The following is an 18012-nucleotide window of genomic DNA, read 5'->3' as shown; positions in this document are numbered from 1 at the left end:
GCCCCATGAAGGACATGGCCACAAAGATTTGCAAGCTCAAATTCAGCAACATGGTTGTAAAATTGCCCAGTGTCACGGTTGCATCCCTGTCTCCTCCAGCTATGCAACAAGCCACCAAATTTTTGTCTCACACAGCGAAATCACCTGCTACACAACTAGGAGGTCGAACAGGACAGAAAGAATACTCACGTGAAGACTTTTTATGACCCTCCAGCCAACAAACATCTGAATCTTCATTTGCCAACTGCAAAGGCTCCAAGAAATCAAACAAAGGCAAACGGTCTTCTACTTCACCGAATTTGAGATCCTATTCAACAGCATCGCCACATGGTACCCTCCCCTGGCCGACCTCCTTGTTGCTGGTGAACCACCATTTTTCTGCCCTGAACAACACAGACCAACGGAGGGAGGATGCTGACAATGCTTTAGATCTCATTGAGCAGGATCCTCCAACCTCTGTGCCCTGTAGTAGAGAGTCTTCAAAGGCTGTCACCCGACAGCTGCCGAGGTGAGACCCCTTCATTTTTTCTCTTCTCCCCTTTCTCTGTCATGATTCTCCTCCAGTGGGGTGTTCTCAGCTTTAAATCCAACAAGGAGGAGTTATGGCTGCTCTTGGAATCACAGAATCCACTTATTCTCTGCCTCCAGGAAACAAAATTGTGTCCTTACGACCACTTTGATATCGTACATTTCTTACTGGTCTGCTTTGTTCCCCCCCCCCCCCCCCCCCCCCGCCCCTCTCCCCCCCCCCCTCCCAAGCACAGCATTCCATCTCATGGAGGAGTCACGCTGCTCATCCAGGATGGCGTTTATAGTCAAACCATCTCACTGACCACCCAGCTGCAAGCTGTTGCAGTCAGCATTTTCCTTCCTCACTTCACCTTTTCTCTTTGTACCGTTCACATCGCTCCGTCATTCGGTGTCACCAGGGTAGATTTCCTCCGGCTTATTAGGCAATAACACAGGAGCACCCATGTTCCTTTCAGACTCCACTCACACCTATTCCCACTTGGACCTATCCTTCTGCAATGCCCAGCTTACTCACCATCGTGAATGGTCCGTTCTCTCTGACACATACTTGAGTGGCCATTTCCCATGTGCTATCCGTTTGATGACTCGTACCCCACCTGCGTGCACACCCAAATGGCAGCTTACTAAGGCCGACTGGAGGCTTGACTTCTCCCTGTGACCTACAACAAACTACTTTTTCCCAGTTGTGATGACCAGACAGAATACCTTAAAAATGTTATCCTTACCACCACAGAATGTTCTGTTCCTTGCATTTCATCTTTACTGTGCCGTATCCCAGTCCCTTGGTGGACTGAAGCTTGCCACAATGCGTTTTGTGCACAGAGACATGCTCTCCATATTTTTAATCATCATCCTACAGTGACTAAATTCATTTACTATGAACAGTTGTGTGCTCAGTGTCGTAACAGTTGAGTGCACAGTTCTTTAGGATAGCAAAAACACTAGCTGAATTTCATTTACTAGTTCTTGTATCAGTTCCATGCCCTCTTCAGTCATGTGGGTCAACCTACAATGACTCTCTGGGACCAAGGTCCATTCCCCAATTTCCAGTACGACCATAGTAAAAGTTGTCATAGTGGACTCTACTGCTATCTTCAACACCATGGGCCACTATTTCGTGGAGATTTTGAGGCCCCCCCACTGTCACCCTGCCTTCCTCCATTGGAAACAAGTTGAGGAGGCTCAGGCAATACCCTTCTCTTCTCAGAATCATGAATGTTGCTTTTACTACAAGAGAGCTAGATAGGCTCTCACTTCATCCCAATCATCTGCTCCAAAGCAGACGATGTTCACATGCAGATGTTGCAGCACATTTCTCTTGCAGGCAAGCACTTTCTCCTTCATATGTACAATCGCATCTGGGCAGAAGACATGTTTCCCAGATGCTGGCTCGAAGCCCAGTAAGGGTAAACACATTCCTTCTACTACCACCCTATTTCGCTCACCCACCAGCTGTTTCCAAGGTGATGGAACGTATGATTCATGCTGAGGTGGTATGGTGGCTTGAGTCTTGCAATTTACTAACACTGCACTGTGTGAATTTTGAGTGTGCCATTCTGCAGTTTACCATGTCATGAATGGTTTTCTGCAGAAATAAGAGACTGTGGCCATGTTTTTTTGATCTGGAGAAAGCATACAACTCATGCTGGGGGACTGGTATCCTCCATATTCTCTGCATCTGGGGCTTCTGAGGCTGCCTGCCCTGTTTCCTTCAGGAATTTTTAAAAGAATGAGTTTTCAAGGTATGTGCAGCTTCTGCCTTCTTAGACACCTTTATCCAGGAAAACAGTGTGCCCCAGGGTTCTGTCCTGAGTGTCATCCTCTTTGCTATGACCATTAACCCTATTATGGCCTGTCTTCCACCAAGCATCTCCAGCTCCCTTTTTGATGACAGTTTTGCAATCTATTCCAGATCTCCATGGACTTGTATTCTTTAGCAGCATCTTCAACATTGTCTCGATCACTTTACTTGTGGAGCACTGACAATGGATTTCACCTTTCTAATCACAAAAACATTTGTATGAATGTCTGGCGGCACAATGGGTTTCTTCCAGAGTCGTCACATCTTGGGTCTGTTGCTGAAACTACAAAATTCCTGGGGCTCATGGTTGCTTGCTGTAACTTGTCGCTCCATGTCCTACATGTCACTTTTTGGGGAGTGAGTTGGACCACCCTCCTCAGTTTGTACTGATCCCTTGTCTATTCGAAACTGGACTATGGGTGTTTCGTTTATGCATCTGCACATCCAACTATCTTACGCCATCTCAATACAATCCATCATCATGGCACTGGTGCCTTTTATATTAGCCCAGTTAAGGCTGTATGCAGAAGCTGCAAAACTTCCACTGTTACACTGACATGATGTTCTCCTCAGTGAATACACCTACTGTTTGTCCGCCATGCCTGGTCACCCATCCTATACCTCCTTCTTCAATGACTCCCTTGACCTTCTACATCTACATCTACATCCATACTCCGCAAGCCACCCGACGGTGTGTGGCGGAGGATACCCAGAATACCTCTATCGGTTCTCCCTTCTATTCCAGTCTCATATTGTTCGTGGAAAGAAGGATTGTCGGTATGCTTCTGTGTGGGCTATAATCTCTCTGATTTTATCCTCATGGTCTCTTCACAAGATATACGTAGGAGGGAGCAATATACTGCTTGACTCTTCGGTGAAGGTATGTTCTCGAAACTTTAACAAAAGCCCGTACCGAGCTACTGAACGCCTCTCCTGCAGAGTTTTCCACTGGAGTTTATCTATCATCTCCGTAACGCTTTCGCGATTACTAAATGATCTTGTAATGAAGTGCGCTGCTCTCCGTTGGATCTTCTCTATCTCTTCTATCAACCCTATCCGGTACGGATCCCACACCACTGAGCAGTATTCAAGCAGTGGGCGAACAAGCGTACTGTAACCTACTTTCTTTGTTTTCGGATTACATTTCCTTAGGATTCTTCCAATGAATCTCAGTCTGGCATCTGCTTTACTGACGATCAACTTTATATGATCATTCCATTTTAAATCACTCCTAATGCCTACTCACAGATAATTTATGGAATTAACTGCTTCCAGTTGCTGACCTGCTATTTTGTAGCTAAATGATAAGGGATCTATCTTTCTATGTATTCGCAACACATTACACTTGTCTACATTGAGATTCAATTGCCATTCCCTGCACCATACGTCAATTCGCTGCAGAGCCTCCTGCATTTCAGTACAATTTTCCATTGTTACAACCTCTCGATACAGCCCGGGCATCATCTGCAAAAAGCCTCAGTGAACTTCCGATATCATCCACCAGGTCATTTATGTATATTGTGAATAGCAACGGTCCTATGACACTCCCCTGCGGCACACCTGAAATCACTCTTACTTCAGAAGACTTCTCTTCATTGAGAATGACATGCTGCGTTCTGTTATCTAGGAACTCCTCAATCCAATCACACAATTGGTCTGATAGTCCATATGCTCTTACTTTGTTCATTAAACGACTGTGGGGAACTGTATCGAACGCCTTGCGGAAGTCAAGAAACACAGCATCCACCTGTGAACAAATGTCTATGGCCCTCTGAGTCTCGTGGACGAATAGCGTGAGCTGGGTTTCACACAACCGTCTTTTTTGAAACCCATGCTGATTCCTACAGAGTAGATTTCTAGTCTCCAGAAAAGTCATTATACTCGAACATAATACGTGTTCCAAAATTGTACAACTGATCGACGTTAGAGATATAGGTCTATATTTCTGCACATCTGTTCGATGTCCCTTCTTGAAAACGGGGATGACCTGTGCCCTTTTCCAATCCTTTGGAATGCTACGCTCTTCTAGAGACCTACGGTACGCCACTGCAAGAAGGGGGGCAAGTTCCTTCGCGTACTCTGTGTAAAATCGAACTGGTATCCCATCAGGTCCAGCGGCCTTTCCTCTTTTGAGCGATTTTAATTGTTTCTCTATCCCTCTGTCGTCTATTTCGATATCTACCATTTTGTCATCTGTGCAACAATCTAGAGAAGGAACTACAGTACAGTCTTCCTCTGTGAAACAGCTTTGGAAAAAGACATTTAGTATTTCGGCCTTTAGTCTGTCATCCTCTGTTTCAGTACCATTTTGGTCACAGAGTGTCTGGACATTTTGTTTTGATCCACCTACCGCTTTGACATAAGACCAAAATTTCTTAGGATTTTCTGCCAAGTCAGTACATAGAACTTTACTTTCGAATTCATTGAACACCTCTCGCATAGCCCTCCTCACACTACATTTCGCTTTGCGTAATTTTTGTTTGTCTGCAAGGCTTTGGCTATGTTTATGTTTGCTGTGAAGTTCCCTTTGCTTCCGCAGCAGTTTTCTAACTCGGTTGTTGTACCACGGTGGCTCTTTTCCATCTCTTATGATCTTGCTTGGCACATACTCATCTAACGCATATTGTACGATGGTTTTGAACTTTGTACACTGATCCTCAACGCTATCTGTACTTGAGACAAAACTTTTGTGTTGAGCCATCAGGTACTCTGTAATCTGCTTTTTGTCACTTTTGCTAAACAAAATTCTTCCTACCTTTTTTAATATTTCTATTTACAGCTGAAATCATCGATGCCTTAACCGCTTTATGATCGCTGATTCCCTGTTCTGCATTAACTGTTTCAAATAGTTTGGGTCTGTTTGTTACCAGAAGGTCTAATATGTTATCGCCATGAGTCAGTTCTCTGTTTAACTGCTCAAGGTAGTTTTCAGATAAAGCACTTAAAAAAATTTCACTGGATTCTTTGTCCCTGCAACCCGTTATGAACATTTGAGTCTCCCAGTCTATATCCGGCAAATTAAAATCTCCACCCAGAACTATAACATGGTGGGGAAATCTACTCGAAATATTTTCCAAAATATCCTTCAGATGCTCAGCCACAACAGCTGCTGAGCGCGGGGGCCTATAGAGACATCCAATTACCATGTCTGAGCCTGCTTTAACCATGACCTTCACCCAAATCATTTCACATTTCAGATCTCTGTCAATTTCCTTTGATACTATTGCACTTCTTATCGCTATAAACACGCCTCCCCCTTCACTGTCCAGCCTGTCTCTGCGGTATACATTCCAATCTGAGTTTAGGATTTCATTACTGTTTACGTCTGGTTTCAGCCAACTTTCTGCCCTTAGTACTATATGGGCGTTGTGACCGTTTATTAATGAGAGCAGTTCTGGGACCTTTCTATAGAAGCTCCTGCAGTTTACTATTAGCACATTAATATTGTTATTCCCTGTTGCATTTTGCTTACTCCTACCTTGCCGCATCTCAGGAGGCGTCTTGTCGGGCCTAGGGAGGGAATTCTCTAACCTAAAAAACCCCCATGTGCACTCCACACGTACTCCGCTACCCTTGTAGCCGCTTCCGGCATGTAGTGCACGCCTGACCTATTCAGGGGGACCCTACATTTCTCCACCTGATAGCGGAGGTCGAGAAATTTGCACCCCAGATCTCCGCAGAATCATCTGAGCCTCTGGTTTAAGCCTTCCACTCGGCTCCAAACCAGAGGACCGTGATCGGTTCTGGGAATGATACTACAAATAGTTAGCTCTGATTCCACCCCGCGAGCGAGGCTTTCTGCCTTCACCAATTCCGCCAACCGCCTGTACGAACTGAGGATGACCTCTGAATCCAGACGGCAGGAGTCATTGGTGCCGACATGAGCAACAATTTGCAGTCGGGTGCACCCAGTGCTCTCTATCGCCGCCGGCAGGGCCTCCTCCACATCTCGGATGAGACCCCCCGGCAAGCAGACAGAGTGAACACTGGCCTTCTTCCCCGCTATTTCCCTAAGGGGCTCCATCACCTGCCTAATGTTGGAGCTCCCAATAACTAATAAACCCCTCCCCCTGTGTGCCTGCTCCGACCTTGCTGAAGGAGCAGCCACATGTCCACTCACAGGCAGAGCGGGCGATGCCACACGGCCAGCCTCCACATTTACCCTCCGCCTCGTGCGCCGCGAACGCTGCTGAACCCGCCACTCCCCTTGGGGAGAGGGTGGCCCAACTGCGCCTGGTACCCGCGAAGATGTCTCGATAGCAGGGACAGTGGGTGAAGCATGTAACACCGGGGGTGTACCTTGCGACGCACCAGAGTCCCCACTGCCGCTACACTCCAAGGCAGCAGCCTGAAGACGGCTGACCGCGGCCACCAACACGTTCAGCTGTTCGCGAACAGTGGCCAGCTCCTCCTGCGTCTGTACACAGCAGTCACACATCCTATCCATCCTAAGGAATCAATTTACTGAAGAGAGTTAATCAACTTTTAACTAGACTGCTAATTCACTAAAGGTGGCTGAGTATTGACTAAACTGTGATTGCTAGCCACTTCTTGTAGAAAACAATGAAAATAGCACTACCTGTCTCTGGACTGTATTGAAAACAAATACTAGCACTACTGGCACTATGGTTGACTAAAGGGACTCTCTCTGACTGTATTCAAAACAAACACGAAATCTATGGGACACTATTAATAGCACTCGACAATTAAAGCTTCCTAAAACCAAAAACACACGGAAGAAGAAGTGACAAGTAAGAAAAATACAGTTAATACTTAAATTAAGGTAGCTCGCTGCACAGCAGATGTGAAGCAGACGGCGGTTACGACCTTCAGTATGGGGCACATCCCTCTTCTGTTACCTCCTGGATTTCACTTCCAACTATTGCTCCAGCAGCTTAACCTCATGCTACCTGCCACTTTCCTGATGGAGTGAACCCTTCACCACTTTGGCTTCGTGTGGTGGCCCGTGTTCACCTTGGACTTCATTCACTTCCTAAGGACACTACTCCAGACTTGCTTTATCCACGTAAGTTTCTCAACCTACGCATGGAACTTGATAGTACCTTTGTGTACACTGATGGCTCTCGGACTGACTGTGGTGTCGGGTGTTCCTTCGTCATTGGCACCGACCATTTTCAGTATTGGCTTCATGAACCCTGCTCCGTATTACAGAAGAGCTCTTCGCCCTGTATCAGGTCACGCAGTACATCCAGCGACAAAGGCTTTTCGTTTTGCAGTCTGTCAGCAGATGGTGCCCGTTTGACATCACCACTGATCTTTTATTCATGGGAACAAGCTCCTGGGTATTAAACTTCTCCCAGTGGTTTGGCTGATCTTCTCTCACCACGAGGAGATCATTTTATCTAGGTTGCATACTGAGCACTGTTGTTTTAGCCATTGTCATTTGTTAAGTGATGATCCCCTCCCACTTTGTGCTGATTGTCATCAACCTTTGATGGTTCACCATTTCCTGAGTGAATACCCCTTTTTTAACCACTTACATTCTAATTTATGTTTGCTGTCTGAGTTATCGGCCTCAGTGAGACCTTCAGCATATTGGGAAAGCTAGTGCCCATCAGTACAGATGCGATGAACACAGATGAGTAGACTGTGTGGTAGGGACTTCTTGGTGTGTAATAGGTGGCAGCTCCCAAAGTGGATTAAGAGGGCTTAGGATGGATTTCTCTATATGGCCCAGGAATAGGGTGGGTGGCCACTGCCACCAAATGAACAACATGGCACAACATCTGGTCAGTGCATGCTGGAAGTGGCCCAGTTTACCTCATTGAGCCTTTCTGCAAAAGCTCATCTCTTTGCTCTTCCCCTATACAGAGAATTTGACCTACAGAATTCTCCCAGTTTTTGAACCTGAAACTAATTAATTTGTTACAGTTCATTGCAAACACATCAAGTCATTTGTCTCATTGCATCTGTAAGAATCCATGTGTAACACTTTAACAGTTAAGGCAGGTACCTAGACACATTTGAAATATCATCACAGTTTATGTGGTTGCAGTTACTAGTTGTTCCTAAAAACTAGGAGTAACCCTGAGAAGAAATACCAGAGATACGTGACCACACTTTCACTACAAATGCTTGATGCCCTTTCTGTGGTTCACTCACTCATGCCTGCAGCACACTCCAAGTTGCCTCACTGATGAGTCCATGAGACACTTACAGCATAAATCTTTGACTTGTTCATTCATCACCTGTGTCAGAGCATCTTGTAGGAACAACAACAGTAATCTAGCTAACATTACAAACTTTCGTGCCCACCCTTTTCCATGTATTATCATCTTCAACTCTGTACGTACACTCAATAAAAAATCATTCTTCTTCTTTGTTGCACTTATCCTTCACAAGATATCCTAATGGCCTATTACTCCTTATCACTATGTCATAAAAAATAAGCACACAAGTGCAGAAAGAAGAGATTAACATGAACTATTTAAAAAAGAAATAATATGTGGTAAAGTCACTACAGTATCAATTATGATCTAATGTCCAGAGAACAACTGCTTAAACCCTAAATTTCATCTCTCATCCTCAAGAAACCAAGTCAGTCTATTGTGCTTCACAAACCCTGAAATACTGCTAATGCATTTATTTAACCAAAATCGCTTAACCAGCTACAACCTGTGTCCGTTATACAACTCTATAATACTCAATAATTATCTCTTCATTGTAATCCTCTGATATCTGGTAGGTTCTCCTATAGCACCCTACAGTGGTTCTAACATTTATTTTCTACTGCCATGCCGACTGTACCTCGAGCGACCACAAGTGGTATTACAGTGTCATCACAGCCAATGACCCATCTCACAGTCATAGTATCTAAGCACATATCACATAAATACAAAAAATCCAAACCTAAAACACTGCTGCAACACTGATCTATGTTTTACTTTGTCAGCTGTGTACCACAGTTTACAACTAGCTTATTAGAAAATAGAACAATCAGGAGTGCGACACAAAAGTGGAAAGGAAGAGAAAAGCTCTGCACATCACTCGGGCATTCTGAGGATATCAAACCATTTACCTACAAGCACAAACAAACACAAGCTTGTGTCTGTTTATGTGCGGATGGATATGTGTGTGTGTGTGTGTGTGTGTGTGTGTGTGTGAGTGTATACTTGTCCTTTTTTCCCCCTAAGGTAAGTCTTTCCTCTCCCAGGATTGGAATGACTCCTTACCCTCTCCCTTAAAACCCACATCCTTTCGTCTTTCCCTCTCCTTCCCTCTTTCCTGACGAAGCAACCATTGGTTGCAAAAGCTAGAATTTTGTGTGTATGTATGTGTTTGTTTGTGTTTTTATCGACCTGCCAGCGCTTTCGTATGGTAAGTCACATCATCTTTGTTTTTAAATATATTTTTCCCGCGTGGAATGTTTCCCTCTATTATATTCATTTACCTACAAGACTAGACACTTGGAGAACTCTTAAATTCCTAATTCAACTATCAACACTATTTACAACAAAGTACACTTACAGTCACCTACTATTCTTTCTACACTGCCTGGCGTAATGCTATTTCTACCAGCATAGCATTTCATGGGATTTGGTGCATAGAGCCATATAACCTGTTAGCTTACATTGTGCATACACAACCATTGCCAATGGTTCATCCTTGGGCCTTCCCAGATAGCGTAACTGAGTCCATACCTCTATACCTGACACAATGCAAAATAGGGCAGCAAGAAGAAGTCAAATCCAAAGAACAATGGATACAAGGACACACGAGCAGTTATAGAATGCACATGCTGCTACTTGCTTGTGGTGCCGACCACCATAGTGCTTTTACAATCCCACTTCTGATACCAGAATATTGGAGTCGGGAGTGCAAGAGTTGGGTGGAAGAGCCATTCTTCTATTTGTTAGGAATGTGTTTAGCTTTCCAAACTAAGTGTTGTGGGTTTGATTGGTTGATGAGAGCTACAGAAGACCATCAGAGGAGTAAAGTGGCTGCAGCAAGACAGACCAGTGCACATGTGAACTCTTTATTGTTCCAATAAGCTCAAACAGCTGTAGGTACCTGTCCTCATCTGGTGTTGCAGGCTGCTATTGATCTACGGCATTTGCATTCTGCTGCATGGTCAAGCATCACTCTCACATTCCTTGATGGAGCAGTATTGTTCAGCAGTAGCTGTTAGACTCAGCATGGCACAAGTGTGGAATAACCTTTTGTAGTAAACATTCCATAGCAGTGCTGTGTTGAATACTGACACATTCGAATGGTGTTCTTGCGCTGCTAGTTAGGTGACAGAGTACACGACTTGCCAATTCGACCAATGACCAGTTTGACCAGATGGCCAGAATTTATACGCGCCTTGTGATCACCATGGCACAACACTGAATCAGCGTATTGCCACAAGTGGCCCACAGTAGGGCATTGAGCCCCTCTCCTAAACCTGTGCCTTTTACCCTGGCATAAAGGCAGCCCTGGGTTGGCATAAATAAGTGTTGATGGAAGCAGTAGAGTGTGTGCTGTGAGAGGTATCATATTGCCTATGGTGTTATTGTGCTGGACTCTATTTGCAACAGTCAGAATTCCGATATGGCTTAGATTAGACTTAGCTTGGGAGTATGGACTTTAGATAGCTTGGACTGTTTTTTAGCACCTTGTATATACAGGGTGTTAAAATAATATGCGGGAAACCATTGTGGGATGGATAGAGGACTTAAAAAGAAGCAAAAAAGATCATATACACATGATAATTTTTTTTATTCTCTTAGTTACACAGACAGACACTTTTTTTATTGTTCAATGGTTACTTTGTTTCTGGCTTTTTGCTTTCAAATTTCCAGCTTGGTTCTACAGTTATTTTTTTCTTTCCAAATATTGTCTTATGATGGCTGGATGAAATGCTCAAAATGTCTATCATTAGCTGTAACACAAGCTTCTGAACATGGTGTCTGCTATATCTGCAGAAATACTCCTTCAGTATGCTGGTGGAGAATGCCAACATTTGCAACAGGTCTTGAATACACTATGTCCTTTAAATGCCCCCAAAAATAAAATCCAATGGATTGAGATCAGGAAACTGAAGAGGCCAAGGTGTTGCTGCCCCACAACATATTTATTTATTTTGGAAACACTGATTCAAAACTGTTCTTTCTTGCAGAGCAAAATGTGGTGATGACCTATTGTGCGTAGACCATGTGTACTGGTGTAATTGTAGTGTAATGCCTTCCAGTAAAACATTTAAATGTTCCATTAAAGATTCACTGCATGATGCTCCAGTCAGTATTCCATGGAAAATCAAAGGTCCAAGTAATTTGTGTCCAATTATTGTTGTAAAAGTCTGGATTCGACTCCTGGTAAACTTTGTTTCATCAATAAATAGTACTGTAGACAGAAAGTGTTGGTCCTTAGAACACATCCACAGTGGCAAAGCATGAACAGCTTTTCTGGATTAAAAATCTGTTCCATTAAGGAGCTCCGGAACGCCCTATACTTGCAATGTTAAAATAACGCTTATAAATTACATCTTTCCTCACAAAGTATTTGAGGTAGGAAGTTGAACTTTTTACAGATTATTTATTGGAATATGGGCTATAACGTAACACAGGGATTTTACAAAATTTTAGTTCAGTTATTAAAGATGATTTTTTTTCAATTGTAATGAAAATTCACAACATTTTTTTTGCAATTTTTTATTTATATATTCAAAAATATACAGTTTTTTGGAAAAAGGCTGTGTTAAATTATGCAGAAGGTACTGTGTAACATTTACTGAAAGTTTGAAACAAATATGTTTGGAAGATCCTTGGAAAACATGTAATTAGTATGAGAAAATATAAGTTTTGGGAATCGAGCGACAAAGATTGGATTAACTTTTTAGTGGATTCCAGGTCCATATGATGGATTATCTTGATCCTCTGCAAACTCCTCTTCCAGCTTCCTCTTGTTCCTCCTCCTGTTTACTCTTGCTTGTATTTCTAGACTCTTTACAGCCCTGTCTGCAGCCCGAAGGCGTTCCTTGTCTAAAGCAAGCATCGCTCGTTGTTGTGTTTGTAGATTTTGCTACCATTTTCTTCAGTTGCAGTTACTGCAACACTGTTCCAAAAGGTGGTCATGTATGAACACCTATCACATTTCAGTTGTATTTCACTAGCAAGTCCTACGTGCTTTATTATGGAGAGTTCCAGACCAACTTCACTACAATGAACACATCTTACACAGTTTGAAAAAATTCCTTTGAGAACCGACATATCAAATATTTCATTCACATCCGATTCGCCCATAAAACATTCATAGTTTTCACTCATTGAACCAAGCTTCTTCTGTGAAGTATTTTCTTTCCCACTTTGACTGCTATGGGCAGATGTACTTGAGAGTTCACTCACTTGGTTATCGTCTTTATTGTTTACAGTAATAACACATACCTTTGGCTTTCCAACATTTCTCCTTTTCTTAAAAGCCTTCAGAGGATTTCTAATAACTTTACTTTTACTCATTATTATACTTCAACAAAACAGAGACTCAAGAAACAGAATTAATTACGAATATTTTCGAGATAACGACAGAGTAAATAAACATGAAACAATCGACAATCACACCAGCGATATATATTGAACCATCACAGGTTAACCACAACACATACTTTATCTCACATCACTAAAATGTACCTGATGAATACGGACGTTAATAATAACACCATTTGACAGCAGTTTAACAGCGCCACAGTGGGTCACTCCCATGTAGAACACATTTCAAAAAAAATTTAAAAATAGTTGTAGTCTTCGGAATTGAATAAATTATATATCTATTAAAAGGTAATAGTCTGCAGATTCAGAAAACGCAAAAAAGTAAAAATTGAACTTTTCATGATTTTGAGCCTTTCCGGAGCCCCTTAAGACCTTGCACTCTCTGAAGAAGGTCTGAATAAAGGAACTGTTCTCATTACACTTTCTACCTGTTACATGACTCACATTCCCAGTTTATGCTATTTATCTGATACTGCTGCCATTACTGTCCTCAATGTCATGTACTTGATCTTCTAAATCATTTGCTCTGCCATAATGAAATTATACTTTCTCATGAGGACCTGTCTCCACATGACATTCATGTATTCTTTGAAAGGTCTCATTGTTCAGTAAATGTCTAAGAGAAAATCTTTGAGCATAAAAATGTCTCACTTACAATGCATTGCAATTTGCAAGTCCATACATCAGGTGCATGTCTGCCATGTGATGATTAGAATATATTTTAGCCAGGAATGTACTGTACATACTAGTCCAATAGGAATATGACCTAGCAGGTGTCAGGCCTGTGACTGGAAGTGAGACACAACACATTGCTCTCCAGCTGAGGTAGCTAACACACATTTGTTTGGTGGCACCTTTCATGGAAATAATCATTCAGTTCCTGGTGAGGAATGAATGTTCCATACACTCTTGAGACAAGTCTAATAAGAACTGTAGAGTAAGCTTCCACTACCGATTTTGTTCTCAGTCCTGAGATTTGTTTATTGACAAGCATCATAGCAATTAAGATAAACATAAGAAGGCTTTGACTTAACACTCCCAAAAAGAACATATGAAAATAAAAAATACCTCTAGAACAAAGCTGGATATTTGAAAACAAAAAAAAAAAAAAATTTGGATGAAGTAACACACATTCACATCACACAGGTTTCCCAAATATTAGTCAATGCTCTTTATAATTGTTGTGAATAAACTGTGTTGCTTGTGAGTGTATATTGCCTTTTGTAAAACAGTGGAATTTAAGAAAAAGAATGACTGGGATCAAAATATCAAGTGCATTATTTAATGCAGAGGTCTAGTTCTAATGAAGACTGAAAAATACAGTATAAGCAGTAATGAAAAATTATTCAGTCTGTCATCAAAGGAATAAAAACCATTTACTGTGAACAAAAAATTCAAAATTTCAAGAACACGGCTAGCTCAGCCAAGCAAATGGTATTCTCAGCAAAGCAAATTCTATTGAACTCCCAGATGGCAGTAGCAGCAGCAGGACAGATGATACAAAAGTAAAATCATTGGATTTTAAATTAACAATTGTTGAGAACACAGGGCCAAAACATTGTCCACCAAAAGCAGATCCAGTAAACTTACTTAGACAGGCAACGGATACTCCACTGCCAGACATGAGTTTTGCCAGCTCATCTGCTAGTAACTGTTCTGGCTGTTATGTTATCTCAGCCAAAATGCTGACTTGTTAGTGCCGACATTGAGCTACCTTTGTAATGAATCAAGGAGTACGTCCTGAAAGACTGAAGCACGCAGTAGTAACTCTAATATACAAAAGTGGAAGTAAGTAACTGACCTCTGAATATGGACTGATCTTACTCCTTCCTGTGTTTTCCAAACTTTTTGAGAAAGTAGTTTACAACTGAATACTGAACCATCATTCTGGTAACACTTTAACAGCAGCTCAGTTTGGCTTCCAAAAGTGGTTTTCTACTGAGAATGCAACATGTGATCTCACAAACTCATTTCTAGTAGAACTAAACAAGAAGGCTCTTGCCAAGGCCTTTAACTGTTTAGATCACAAAATTGTGCTTGGGAGGAGACTAAAACGGACAGCATTAAAGGATTTCTCCATGCACAGATGGAGTCATATCTTAATAACAGGAAACAGAGGGTCACATTAGGAAATGATACAAGAAGAAGAAGATTAAATTCAGAATGAGGAAACTTTAAATATAGTGTGTGGCAGTGTTCAGTGCTTGACTCACTCCTGTTCTCAGTCTACATGAATGATGTACTGAGGACATAGGAGGACTCTTTAGAAACTGAAATGTTTAGTGATGACACAAACATTTTGATAAAAGGTCCAAACACATCCATACCAATCACAGCCAGGAGAATAATGGTACATCCTTATAGCTGAGTCACAGCCAACATCTTAACCCTTAATCTTGGAAAAACTCATATTATGCAGTTCCAAACATATAAGATTGACTTACATGCACCAGAAATAGAGATCAATGGGCATACACAGGATGGGGTTCAATGTGTGAAGTTCCTGGGTATTCAGCTGGACAATAAACTGAGATGCCGCCAGCATGTTGACAAGTTAACCAAGAAGGTCAGTTCTGCCTGCTCTGTTTTCTCTGACTGTGTTCAGCTGCAGACAAGATTGCTAGCACTGCAGCTAATGTGAAAATGTATTCTGTGGAAGTGTGTAGTAAGAATATAGTGTAAAGCTGATAACTGGACTTCTTTCAGAAGCCGCTCCACCTAGTTAGAGGTTTTTATACTTACACTCTAATACATAAATTTCAGAATAGTATTTGTAGTTAATAATAAGATGAATTTAGGTTTAACTTGGCAATCCACAACCACAATTCCAGAAGTGGAAATAATGTCCATAGAGACTCACATTCCCTTGTAGGGTTCATACTGGAATTCTGTGTTCTTATAGAAAGGTTGCCAGCGGGCATCAGACAGGAAATTGAAAATACCCAATTATTTAAACATAAAGTAAAAGAATACCTTATTATCCATTTTTATCACGTATTTTGATTCAGGAATGTAAATTTGCCCATCTCTAATATCTGTATCAGCTTGAACATGATTTTGTCAGTACGCAGGGTGGTCAAAAAAAGTCTGAAAAGCTTTTAATGGTGTTGCAAGGTTGGTTGTGCTGAGAAATAGTTGTTAAGAAAAAAATTTAGTACGTTGCATTGTTTCAGAGTTGATTGGCAGTGAAGTTAGTCAGTCAGGCTGTTGAGCACGCAAATTCAAGTGGCCTACCAGATACAATTAGTATCAGCTGTTCTCATAACATAGATGATAGTTCACAAAACTGCTCACCCTTTGGTTCGGATTTGATCCTTACCACCATCCCATGTCCAATTTCTGTATCACTTGTTTTGTTTCAGAGAACCAAATGAGAAACACAATTAATGACACTGTATCCGATGTGCCGTTTGAATTTGGATGTGAACAGCCTGATTGGCTAACTTCAATGCTAATTAGCTCAGAAATGGCACAATAAATCAATTTTTTTGGTTAACTTGTGAGGGTATTTTTGCTCCATTGTTACATCTAGTAGTAACCTCAGAAATTGTAAAGCAACTATGGACAGTATGGCCACACAAATGGACATTCTTTTATTAACACTTATTTCTCAGCACAACCTATCCTGCAACACCCTTAAAAGCTCTTCAGACTGTCTCTGACCCTCCTGTATACACAGATAATAGTGCTCTGTACAAAGTGAAAGTGTTTTGTCTGAAGAATTAGATAACAACTGCAAAGCAGTATAGAGAATTCAGAACTCTTTATTTATCCAGAAAACGTCTTCAGATTGTGAGATGTAATTTGCACACACACACACACACACACACACACACACACAAAGTTACATATAACATCAAAATGTATTGCAGTAGTGCAATAGATTAGGTCTATTAGATCTTGCTATAGCAGCACATTCTTGCTTCGAGTTTGCTGTATTTCACATGATCTAAAATTCTATGACTGGATAGAAGTGGTGATCTAATGTGAATGCCTCTATTGCTGACTGGTCAGCACAGCTGACTACCATACAGTGGATCTGGGTTTGATTTCTGATACTGCCAGGGATTTTTCCTTGGTGGGAGGACTTATGCAGGGTGCACCCAGCCTCACAGGCCAACTGAGGAGCTACTCAACCAATCAGTAGTGGTTCTGAGGTCAAGAAGCCCGGCAATGGCCAGGAGAGCAGTGTGCTGACCACATGCCCCTCTGTACCAAATCCAGTGATGCCATTAACCAAGTATGACATGGCAGTCGGTTGGCTCCCACTGGTTAACTTGCAGAATTTTATAAGACAGTGAAAATGAGGAAATGACTTTTGTCTTGTGTGGCATACCATTGTACACTTGTACAGCACTATTTGTAGTGAAGGTTTTAAAGGCTGATGACCTTGCTAACTTGACATGGAGTTTTGTCTTTTTGCCTGGTCTCATGTTCATGTATATTAAAGTTTTTATTTCTCTCTTTTAAATTCTTTCTCGCATATTTACATGTTTCTAGAATAAGAATGCAGGGGAGCAGGTGGAGAGAAGACTTTTCAAAGCAAGGCCCTGCAGGACTCTTGTTTGTCATTCATGGGGTGTTGCTCTTATAGCTCTTTCTTGGGTCAAGACAATGACTGAGCTAACAGTCATGCTACTGCAAAATATAATCCCATACTGTAGAAGTGCAGAACTGGGCAAAGTAGGCCTACACAGTTCAAACAGTGTAGAAGCTTCCTCTGTGTGCAAGTAAATGTAGGCTGTAGCATACTCTCTTCAGTGGCACATATGTTTTTGTTGCTTGTGTCTGCCATTTAAAATTATATTGAAGCCACATACCTAAAAATTTTGTTTTTAGAGAAGCTGTAAATCCGCTGGAGTTTGCCACAGTGGTATTGGAGGCTTCCTCCTTTACATGGAAGCTGGGGTTCGGTTGTTTAGGGGGAGGAGACCAGACAGCGAGGTCATCGGTCTCATCGGATTAGGGAAGGACGGGGAAGGAAGATGGCCGTGCCCTTTCAAAGGAACCATCCCGGCATTTGCCTGGAGCGATTTAGGGAAGTCACAGAAAACCTAAATCATGATGGCCAGACACGGGATTTAACTGTTGTCCTCCTGAATGCAAGTCCAGTGTGCCAGCCACTACGCCAACTTGCTCGGTAAACAGAAGTTGAAAATCAGAAATGTTGTGGATGTATTTATTGTCAGCTTA

General features: G+C 42.0%; 1 protein-coding gene across 6 annotated transcripts in view; it reads left to right on the top strand.

Annotated features, from left to right (window-relative positions):
- LOC124605474 (alanine--glyoxylate aminotransferase 2, mitochondrial-like) overlaps positions 1-18012 on the top strand; it is a 151524-nt gene that overhangs the window by 106038 nt on the left and 27474 nt on the right. The gene's annotated exons all lie outside the window — the stretch shown is intronic.

Source organism: Schistocerca americana, chromosome 3 (assembly GCF_021461395.2).
Source record: "Schistocerca americana isolate TAMUIC-IGC-003095 chromosome 3, iqSchAmer2.1, whole genome shotgun sequence".
Taxonomy (NCBI): domain Eukaryota; kingdom Metazoa; phylum Arthropoda; class Insecta; order Orthoptera; family Acrididae; genus Schistocerca; species Schistocerca americana.
The sequence above is the reverse complement of the archived record's forward strand: the minus strand, read 5'-3'. Positions and strand labels throughout refer to the sequence as shown.